Source organism: Telmatherina bonti (assembly GCF_933228915.1).
Source record: "Telmatherina bonti genome assembly, chromosome: 5".
NCBI classification, from domain to species: domain Eukaryota; kingdom Metazoa; phylum Chordata; class Actinopteri; order Atheriniformes; family Telmatherinidae; genus Telmatherina; species Telmatherina bonti.
The window spans coordinates 15,629,023-15,640,566 of record NC_136623.1 but is presented as its reverse complement, the minus strand read 5'-3'; positions in this window follow the sequence as shown (position 1 = coordinate 15,640,566).

Below are 11,544 nucleotides of genomic sequence, written 5' to 3'. Positions count from 1 at the left end.
CTGTAGGTCTGTTTCTTTTAAACAAGATATGACTTTCTGCCGAGGTTACAGACAGCATTACTCCTTCTTTCATAATATGGACCACGATATTGACTATGACAAGCTGTGTTTATCAGTATTAGTATCATCATGTATAGTTTGTTCTGTGAAAGCCTAAATAAAGTTCGAGTTAAATTTAGTCTTGGAGTCCAACTCACTTTTTTCACCATGTGATCACCAAGTACATACATGTCTAATAATAATGAAACATTAAATGCAAGAAAAAAAAAATTAATGAATTAAAATAAATGACTGCTTTTCACCATTTTTCAGGACAAATGCGAAGTTATGTTGGTATTGGGTCATAAAGAGAGAAGAAACATTTGTTTAACTCAAAAAGATTTTAAACACATGATATGTCAGGCATCTATGTGTCCAGATGGTTATATGCATGAAATGCAATGAGGTATTTTTGTACACATATTATTTGGATTTTCTGTTTTGTTCTCTGCAATCTTTAATTGTGCTAAAATGAGTACATTTTCACCCCTTTACCTACCATTATTTTTCCTATGCTGCTTTGTTTCCCATGTATCATTGAATACTTTGGTGATATCACTGATCATACAAGTAATATACATGCCAGCCAAAGCCAAAACTATTATCATTTTAATGAAAAAAAAATTACATTTTTCTTTACAAAGTAACAACCGGACAACAAAGAACTTCAGTCTTGGTCACTCTGAGCTATTTTCAAAGCTTTCTTTCATGGGTGCCACTTCTTCTCTGACCAGAGAGTGAGAGAAAAAGATCCTCTGGTAGTTTGTTGTACTTTGTCTCCGCTATCCAACTGAAGAAAAAAAAAAAAAAAAAAAGGCCTTCTGCAGTTAAGGCATTGTTTTCCTTAGTCTACAGGAAGCCATCTTGGGAGGTAAATGGTATTAGCGTAGATGGTATGATAGGATAGTCAGGATCACTGGCCAAATGGTGGCGCCTGGGCAAGGGGTCGTAAAAGCAGAGACAGAAATAAAAACTAATGGTGTGTCATAGCCAGATGGGAGGGGGCGCACCATGCATAGGCCCCACAACAAAACAGACGTTTCTCATTACCAAAGGGGAGGGCAGGGGGAACGGTAGAGTATGCACCGTAAATTACACATTCATCGCTCTTCCTGACCATAAATTCTTGCCCTGGCTCCATTAGATGGAGCTCTCCCTCACCTCCCACTACAAGTATTTTTTTTTTTTTTTTTTTGCTCTCCTTTCCCCACTCCAATGTTTTCCAAGAGAAATGAATGGTAAATCTTTGGAGTATATGGATGCCCTTGATTTGCAAAAATACTATATGTAGGATGACATCACTGTTTTAATTTGGCTTTCAAACCAGCACCCCCCACCCCGAGAGATAATTTCTTTTGCGTTTAATGGTGTATGGAAGTGGATTTGGTGTTACTATCAAACCTGTGTGTGAAATGTCGGCCAAGATGCTAAGACGTCTGAGAAGGGTCTATGTACAAAATAAGGTATATGTACAGTAGGTGTGTGTCATTTTGCCACAGAAGGTACATCTTTTTAGATTTGGAAAATAAAAAAAAAAAAGGCATAATAGTTTCATAATTAATAACTGATTAACTTTTGCCTGAGGATGTCCAGAAAAGTTTGTGAGTTGTCTTTAAAAATAACTAAAACATAGAGATTACTGTCAAGCTTTTAAATGAATTAGCTTAATTCTGTGAAAATCAACTTATTGTCTTTGACGAATATGAAGAAAACTTGTAAGTGTACCTCTTAATGTGTTTTTTTCCTTAATGTCTTGCATTATGTTCAGGAAAATCTGTATCAGATCTCCTTTGTCCTGCATTTCCTTGCATCCATGATATAAAGGTCTTCAAAATTTCCATAAAAGTTAGTCTTAAGGCTGCTGAACTATAGGTTTGAGGTCCTTGTGCCCATCAGAGCCTTAAGGGGGGAATCACCAGTGGCGGCCAGCAGCTTATATACTGGACCCTCCCTTCCCAGGCTAGTGACTTCCAACTCTTTCATGATTAGCTTATGCAGATGTACTGTCAACATTCTCGCTGATCTGTGATAATTTCCATCTCTAAAACTCCACAAGCTTCCTCTTTCTATGGCTCAAGATCTGAGAGGTTGATTCTGGAAATCTACAAAGAGAAAACGTCCTCTCTGATTCAAAAATCTTCCAGAGAATTGTACAGCAACTCTGATGTTTGATTAGCAACAGATATCTGTAAAAGCAAGACCGCTGAATCAAAATAACAAAACTATTTTGGTTTTTGGGTAAGCCAACTCTTGAACAATAAAAAGAGAAAAAAAATAAGTCTGCAAATGATAAAACTTAAAAGTCAGAAGTCATTTAAAATGAAAATCAAAACGGCAACATCTGAGGAGTATGGTCAGTTAAAAATTGTCCCCTAAGCTGTAGGTGTGAAGTGACTTCTCGGATAAAACTGCAGAAATAAGAAGGACAAATTTCTGAGTGAAGTCACATGAGAGATCATCTTTAACAAGGTTTTATTCCTGTTCAACATAATTCAAACCAAATATGTCTTGGGCAAAGAAAAAGGCAGGGAACTTTGCTGCAAGAGAATCGTTTCTGCTTCTAGGACTGTAAATGTATGGTTTGTACTGCCCCCTTTTGAATCTAAAAGGAATTTCATGTAAGAATGTCTGTCATTGGAAGATGGATTTTTGCCCTTTTTAGTTACCACACATCTTAGAGAAACAATGCATTTCAGTAGCTTTTATGTTAATAAATAATAATAAAAAAAATATTTAAAAAAAAAACAGTGATAAAAACCAATGATGTGGCTGATTTGTATTAATTTAATCACCTAATCTGAAAAAATTAATTTTTTTATTCAATGCTTCTTATCTTGCTCACCAAATGTTCATCCTCCCACAAGACTTTCAGGGCTGCTAGATTATCAAAAAACAGTGATTGTGACTGGAAGGGTGATTCTATTAGTTAAAACCAGAGATTTAGGAGGTGTGGGGCATAAATAGAGAGGAATAAATAATTTTTTGGATTTAGCTACCACAAAGGGACTAAAGATGAAAATTAACTCTGGCTAAATCCTCTGTGTTTTATGTTAATCCCAAAAAATAATATGCATTTTTCCTTTGGGAAAAAGAAAAATTAAGAAAAACAAGAAAAATTGAGAACTGAATTACAATGAAACACCTCTCTCTCACACATAAACTGTTTGGAAAGCAGTTCAATAATTCACCACAAATCACCACAAGAGGGGGCTATTAACATATAGAATAGAAATCAACCCTTAAGTAAGTCCATTGTTTAGATGGGTAGTATTATATTTATACCCGATTAGTCAATTATGAAATTACAAATAAGGCTGTATTTAAAAAGGCATTCCAAATAACTACAAAACCAAAGTTTTTTTTTTCTCACAAAGAAACAGCCCCAATGTTGATGAAAAGCTACAACAATGACAATGTTTGCTCTTTAAATCCAATGTTGTCTTGAAGGACTGGAACATTGAAAATGAGCAATTTAAGTGATGTTACTCATAATGCATAATCCACAAATGCTTTAATTTCAGTGACAGTTAAACTTCCCGCCCTGTCAAATATATACAAGAATAGTCAAAACATAAATCTGTCAGTAAGTTATGTTTAATCCAACATGTTTTTCCCTGTACACTGAGAAAATTGTTTTCTTCTTGTGTCCCTGTGGAGCTGTTATTGTACATTGGTGACTTTCATTTTCTGTCCACCAACTTTCATTTTAAGTCTGTCTGGGTCTTTTAGGGTTAATGTTGTTGGATAATTGCAGTTGTGTAATTGGCATTTAAATATTTAGCGGGATATATATATATATATATATATATATATATATACATATATATATATATATATATATATATATATATATACATATATATATATATATATATATATATATATATATATATATATATATATATATATATAGATATATATATAGATATATATATATTTTTAAAAAAAATTTTTTATATATACACATCTCTCTCTCTCTCTCTCTCTATATATATATATATATATATATATATATATATATAGATCGATAGATAGATAGATAGAGAGAGAGAGAGAGAGAGAGAGAGAGAGAGAGAGTGAGAGAGATAGTAGAAAACTACATTGTGTGAGGGTGTATAAGGGTGCTGAAAATGTTATTTTATGCTGAATGGTTAAAAGCTATCAATTTGTATGACTTTTCCAATGTTTAAAATTCAAATGACTGATGTATAATAGATGATCATGAGATTCCCCAACTGCATTTGCTTTTCTCTTTCTTTCCATTCATTTTGTGCAAAATCTGCTCTCTTTTTGATGTGGATCAAATCACTCCATCGAAAAGAACTGGAAGCCATCCCCGTTCTTCTCACCATGAAACCTGTCTGACATCTGAAATACAGAAATCATCCAATCCATTTCTCACACTTCTGGCAACTTGTCTTCTAAAAGCTGCCCAACTGCTTACAAAAAAGAAATGTGCCAAGATTGAGTGCAACATAAATCTGACCAGCTAAAATAAAACATGCATGGTCAGCAAATTTCTATTTTTATTTTTTGCCCTTAATTCATCTCTGTTTAATAAATCAGTGCAGATTAAAGCTAATCTTTGACTAGATATATGTATATTTTTTAGACAAATATCAGAAAGTAATCAAGCTTTGATCCATCTTTTACCTTCTTCCTCACTGCGCTCACTGTTGACCGGAGTTTGACTGTGAATCCTCTCTGGAAAATCCTCAGAGAATCACTGACTTGTGATGCAGATAAGTCATGAATCCTTGTTCGAATGGTTTTTCCATCCTTCATATCAGTCCATAATCTTCCTTACCTCTATCAACTTGTACAAACAAAAAGCTCTTAATGTCAGTCAGGTAAATGGATGAATGAATAAATACATTTAAAAAAAACTTTTTAAAGTATCAGAAGTAGTTTTAAATCAGGTCATATGTCTTTATGTCTCTTTCTAAATACTCCCTTCACTGCTGTTTTCTGTTGAGGCTTCAACATCCCTTGCTTTTAAATCAGAATGGTTTTATCTCACGACTGTCATCATGAATAAGTTATATATTTTTTATAACTCAAACCTTGCCAAAAGGGCAAGTAAAAATTTAAATGGAAGATTTAATTCTGGTAAAATAGAGTGCTTTCGACATCAGGACAAATGAGTAAGCTTTTACAGCAGACTGCACATTTTATGCATTACATTTTTCTGGTTTCCACCAAATTCAAAGCAGGAAAAAGCTCAAAACCGCAGTCAGACAGTTGATGTTCATATTATTCTTCAGTCCCATAGATGCTTAATGTCTGAATGTCTCTATAAGAATTCATCACATTCTTTTACTCCCACATCACAGTCCGTTTTAGTCGCAAAGAAACATTAAACTCTTAAAAGTGAGAAGTGTATGTGGATGGAGGTAATGGCTGCAGAACAAACAAACTGTGTGTACTGGTACATTTTGCAGCAAATGTGTGAAATGGATAGAGAGTGTGAAACACAAGCGAACAGAAGCTTATTGTGTGCATATTTACGACACATTTTCAGTATGAGGTAACTCTTTTGAAGGGAAACAATTACTTCCCACGGCAGACTGAAAAGGTATCCAAAGTTTGAGTTTTAAGTAGTAGTTACCCTTAAGACAGGAAGGACTTTAACTCAGGTCTGATCAGAGCAGCTGACATGTCTGACCCTGAACTCTGCAAAAGCAAGGGCTTGTTTTCCTGCTGAGAGCACTTATTACAATAGTTTAAGGAGCTTCCCACAAGCAAGCACAACTCCTTGACCTCAGATGGGAGTAAATGAAAGGATGAAACCCTGAGCCACATAGGCTGACTCCAAACTGGCCAACGAGCACCATCCTCATAAGCGTCAGCACAGGATGCAGATATATGTTGTTTCTTCCCCCCGTTTTTTAATCGGCTTTCATTACACTATGAGCTGCTACAGCTATTTTTAAATGTTATGTCGTCTTGTGGTACTGCACCCAAGAAGGAAAAAAAAACTATTAAGAAACAAATAATAGATCTAAGAGATGAAGAAATGTCATTTATCCTCTTTGTCTTTTTTCTGGAAATCACTGAGTGGAATGTTTACATTTTCTTTGCCTGTGTGCTCATATATTTTGTGTTAGATTACCAAGCAGCTGTAATGTTTCTACATAAATCTGACCACTTTCTAGCATTTGATAATGCTAGAAATGTTATAATGCTAGAAAGTTATCATGCGACATTTGGATGTTATGCTGGTGATAAAAGAAAAAAAAAGATTAACAATGCAATAAAGTGCTCCATATTTGACAGCAAACTTAAAAAGTACTTCCTATGTGAAGGCATCATAAAAGATTTACAGGTGTGAACACAGTAGGCTGCAACAAGTAATGAGTATAAACAAGGTGTTTGCACCTCCTTTTAGTCTGAGCTTATAAAAAAAAAGAAACATTTCTGCAACTTAAACTGTAAGGTCATTTTGTACCAATTCATTATGCAACCTCAACAGCAGCAAATGTAAAGCTAAACAGACAGTAGATATGCTGAATTACCAGAAAGATAGTATTTCTGACATTTTAGGTTAACTTTTTGCTTACGGGACATATATGACTGCAGTGGACAACAGCCCTTTGTCAAGTACAGACCAAATAAACTGAATAATTCACAGACATGCAGGGAGAAATTATAAGGATGTACGATCCAGTTTTTCTTTTTTTTTTTTTTTACATGTCCAGCAGTTTTCATGTTGTAATTTAAAAAAAAAAAAAAAAAAAAGCTTTTTTACTGTGCAAGCATACAGAAAACATTAAATAATACCTTTAATTTTTGTTTCTTTGGCTGAGGTTGTTTCTTGAGTTTGTTCCATTCAGTACAGCCACATTTCTCTCACATTTAACAAACCTTACTATGTTTAAGAATAGTTTTCTTAGCTTTTCTTAAAATATCAAAGTTAAAGAGTTAAAAGCTAACATAGAAACACAGAACATCTAGAAAAATAAAGTTCCTCTTTTTATTATCTCATTAACAAACATTTTGATATTATGGAACAACACATGCAAATCCTCAACCGCAGCCCAGTGATAAATCCAGTGTGAGAGGAGAGACCTCTGTCCCCTTCAGTGTCTGTTTTTTAACTTTTGTGGAGTCATTGCTGATAATTGTGCAGTAGAGTCAAGAGTTTCCTGTTACAGAACAGTTTGAGCGATAAAGAGTTTCCACAACTTGCAGAAGTAAGGATACAGAAGTTCTTTCTTGGACTTTTTTTAAATTGATAAAACATAATCTTGCTCTTGCACATTTGCAAAAAACTCTGGTATTGTTTAGTCAGTCGACATACAGTGGAAGAATTAAGTATTTAATCCCTTGTTTGCCCATTCCCATAGAGATGCACAGACTTTTATGGCTGTTTACTGATTATGGATATAGACAGAATATCAGTGGAAAATACATAAAAAAACCATACAATATAAAAGTTGAGTGTCATCATGATGTGCATGTCTGAAGCTGATATAGGATGTTACCTCAAAGAGTGACAACGGTCACTGCTACTGGCTCAAGCTTCTGAAAACGTCTATTTTTAACTTAATTTTAAGAAATGTAAGGGGATGGTCACACTTTTATTATTTCACATGTCGACAAGTGATTTTTTAAAAAGTTTTTATTTGGGTTATGGAGACTGAGCTTTTTGAATTTTGCTGTAATGCTGGACACAAGTGGCCAGGAGTTTGGACACACGATGTACACAACGGTTCAAATAAAAAAAAAAAAAAAAACAAGTCCAGAATAGACCAAAATACTAAAAAAGCAGTAAATAATAGTTTAAAAAAATATTTTTCAGCATTTACATATTAAATTAAAGACCAAACTGACATGTTTCCATGAGGATCTAAAAATAAGCTATAAAGACATCTTGTTTCATTCATATCATTGTCAGTTAGCCGTCAGTCAAATGATTAATATGAAGAGGCATGAGACTGCTTTATAATCCAACAATGAGTATGACTCTTTATTTCGATGTACTTTCCAACCAATATCACATTCCACACAGATACAGCAGGCTTTTATACTCTCTTGCTGTCAACCTTAAGAGATCAGCCCATTAAGGTGGGGCTACAATTACCAACCACAAAATACTAATACCTATTTAAAAGCATTAAACACAACAAAGCATAAATATTTACATATAAACATCTCTTTTTATATATACCCATCAGTCAGTGACTATCAAACCTTGTTACATACATAAAACTATTTAATCTTTAAACTACATCCCCCTCCTCGTTAATATGGTCCATTCCTGCAGCTCTTAAGCAGGTAGTTGAGCCTACTTCCCTCTTTTAGCTCCTGCGCTCCTCCAAGACCACAAGAGGTAAGTAGTAACCTTAGTTGTTAAGAAAATAAACAAATGTATAGGAAGTTTTCTAATCAAGCAATGCTAACTAAAACTCTCTTCACAGAGGAAGGATGGCCAGTCCCCCTCCACAAATACCTATCAACATTTGATTTTAAACATTTTCAAAAAACAATTGATCAGTGTGCTTACTCATTGTCATTACATACCTTTTGCAACAACTATAAAGCAGTACTTGGTGATGGAGTCACACATGTCCATCACAATTATCTACACATCAAGGGAATAACAAAATCAGCCACTATCACCTTAAGAATATATCATAGTAGGATGTCATAGTAGGACCTGGACAAATTAGTTCATGCTTTTATTTTTAGTTGGCCTGATTATTCAAACAGTGTATTGCAGGGTTTACCTAAAAAGTCAACTAAACTACAGCAGTTCATGCAGAAGGAAGTGGTCCTAGAAAGTGGACTACATCAGTCCATTTTGAAGGTCTTTACACTGGCTGCCTGTCCATCAGGGGATAGACTTGAAAATTCTGTTGCTGTGAATGGTTCAGGACCAAAATACATCAGTGACCTCTTGACCCAGTATGAACCTATACCAGACCACTCAGGTCGTCTAGATCAGGTCTTTTATCAGTTCCCAGAATTAGAAACAGACATGGGAAGCTGTATTCTGCTTCTATGCTCCATATGTCTGGAACAAACTTCTAGAAACTCTCAGATCAGCTGAAACACTTAGTTTATTTAGATCCAGGCCTTTTCTCAGCTACATTTAAAAATTTTTTATTCAAAAGTCCAATCTTCACTGTTTCATTTTAAACTCGAATTTTTTAATTTGATCATGTTTTTAATTTTTTTTCTTTTGTTTTCCATTCTCTCTTTACTTAATTTTAAAGGAGCAAAAGACAAAATGGTTTCGCCACAAGGTTTGCTGTTGAGAACTGCCTGTGGACCAATAAAGAGAGCCATGAGCCACACCTCCCTTTACCTCTTACCCGCACTCCTCTAGTCTGCACATGCAAATTGCAAACACACTGAGAGAAACAATATCACCATTTTGTAGAACATGTCGAAGTAACTTATGTTTGTTACTTTTAGTAGAAGAAGAGCTAGCTCTGAGTCAAAACTGTCCCGTTGACTCTGGCGGTGCTCGCCACTTCAGAAATACAAAACCTTTTTTGACTCCATTTAGAAGTTATTTAATCTCAAAATTCAGCATAATTTGGGGAAAATGTTTGTTCTTTCTTTAGCAGGAATATCGGATTCTGGTCATCTCAAATTAAATGTTTTGTTCCGTTCTCAACCATTACTCTATGAAAATATGCAGCGCCATTGCTCGCTTGCAATCCTTGCTTGCTTGGATCCTTTTATTGGGAGGGCCAAGGACCAGGAAGGTGGCTGTTCTCGTGAATGTACTTAAAGGTGTGGCCAGACCGGCTGGTTAACACGGATTCACACGAGAAGTACGTCATATTCCAGACGGAACTACACCTGTAGCGATTTTTCAATTCCTTCAGTCCGAAAATATTAAATTTCTGCCTATTATCCCTTTAAATGATGCTCCTTACTTTCTAATGTTTTAATGTCTCCGTAAAGCTCTTTGAATCACCATGTTATTTAATTGTGCTTTACAAATAAACTTGCCTTGCCTAATTATGTCAAGTATTGCTCAACTAAAAATGACAGCTAAACAAAAGTCAATCAGTCCAGAAAATTCCAAGTATCCTACTTCAAATGTATCTTTGAGAGCATTTACAAAAAAAAAAGATATCCCAGGAGAGGAATATCAGGAAGTTATCGGCCTCAATAATCTCCAATTAACAGCACTTCACATTACATTCCGCATGAATGCTAGACAGGGTTCAAGAAGCATTCAACATCAAGTATTCAGAGACGTCATGAAGCAGGCATTCATGGCTGCATTGAAGGAACAATAAGTTCTTCACATCAAGCTGACTTCAATAATTAATAATGGTCAAAAACAACAATTATAGTAAAAAAAAACAAAATTAATAAATGAATTTTTACATCAAAATTTGATGTAAATTTGTAAGATGACATTGAACTTAATGCATGATTTTGAAAGCAATATTTACCTAATTTCTAAAACGTATATTTATTGTTTTCTCTTGGACTTTAAATGACCACAAGAGGTCATCACATTTTTCAGTTATTTATTTATATTCAAATATAGTGTATGTGCTGTCTTTTAGTGTTTGTTAATCTCACAACAGAATTGATGTGCTTCCAATAAATATACATTCCATATATAGATCAGCTGTGTTAATTTTTAAAAAAAAAATTTCAGTCTGCAGGAGCAAATTTAGGATTTCTCTAAGTCAGTAGTCCATCCAGTGGCCATAAAAGGGGGACCCTTTGTGAAACTCCAGTTGTTTCTGTGCCAAACCGAGCACACACACATAGGTCCATACCTGTCAACATTTGTGCCCAAAGTTTTAAAAACATCCCCTTCGCCAGCTAGTTTGCTGAAAGCAGACGCAACTGCAGAAGGAATGATATTGTACCCAGATGATGGTCAGAAAACCAGTATGATTTGCTCACAAATCAGATTACCTAACTTTACCAGTACAGTTATAGGTAATCTGAAAAACAGGTTAGGCTGCATTTTGTGCACGCAAATACCATAAAATGTTCACTGCTTAAAGTTGTACATTGCGGGTGCAACATATGTACAGAGACAGAAACTGATAAAAGGTCAAAGAAATGCTTAACTACTAGAATTTTAGGTCAGAATCTGCTTGTGCTATTTGCAGAATTTAACTACAGATCTCACCATTTAATTGAAGAAGGATATTTTAGAGTTAAGTTTAGCTGCAAAATTGTGAGCCAATAAATTTTTATCAAGTGACTGAGGTACCCGGCCACACTTAGAATTGATAAACTACATTCTAGGTAAAAATGACTCGAGGAAAAAACAAAACAGGAAGAGTCATTTAACAAATCTTTTAGATTAATAGACACTTTTCCTTAGCGTGTATGACACGGTTAATTGTCTGCCTCTGACCCTTCCTGCTAGCCATCATGTCCCCACCTATTCTCTTATTCTAATAAATCCAAAGGGGGCTGTGTGTTAGCTGACCCTCACAGGGAAAGTGCCATGGAGCAACTCCAGATGTGAACATCTTCCCTCTCTGTCCCGCTCTTCTCCGTCTCCCACACTCG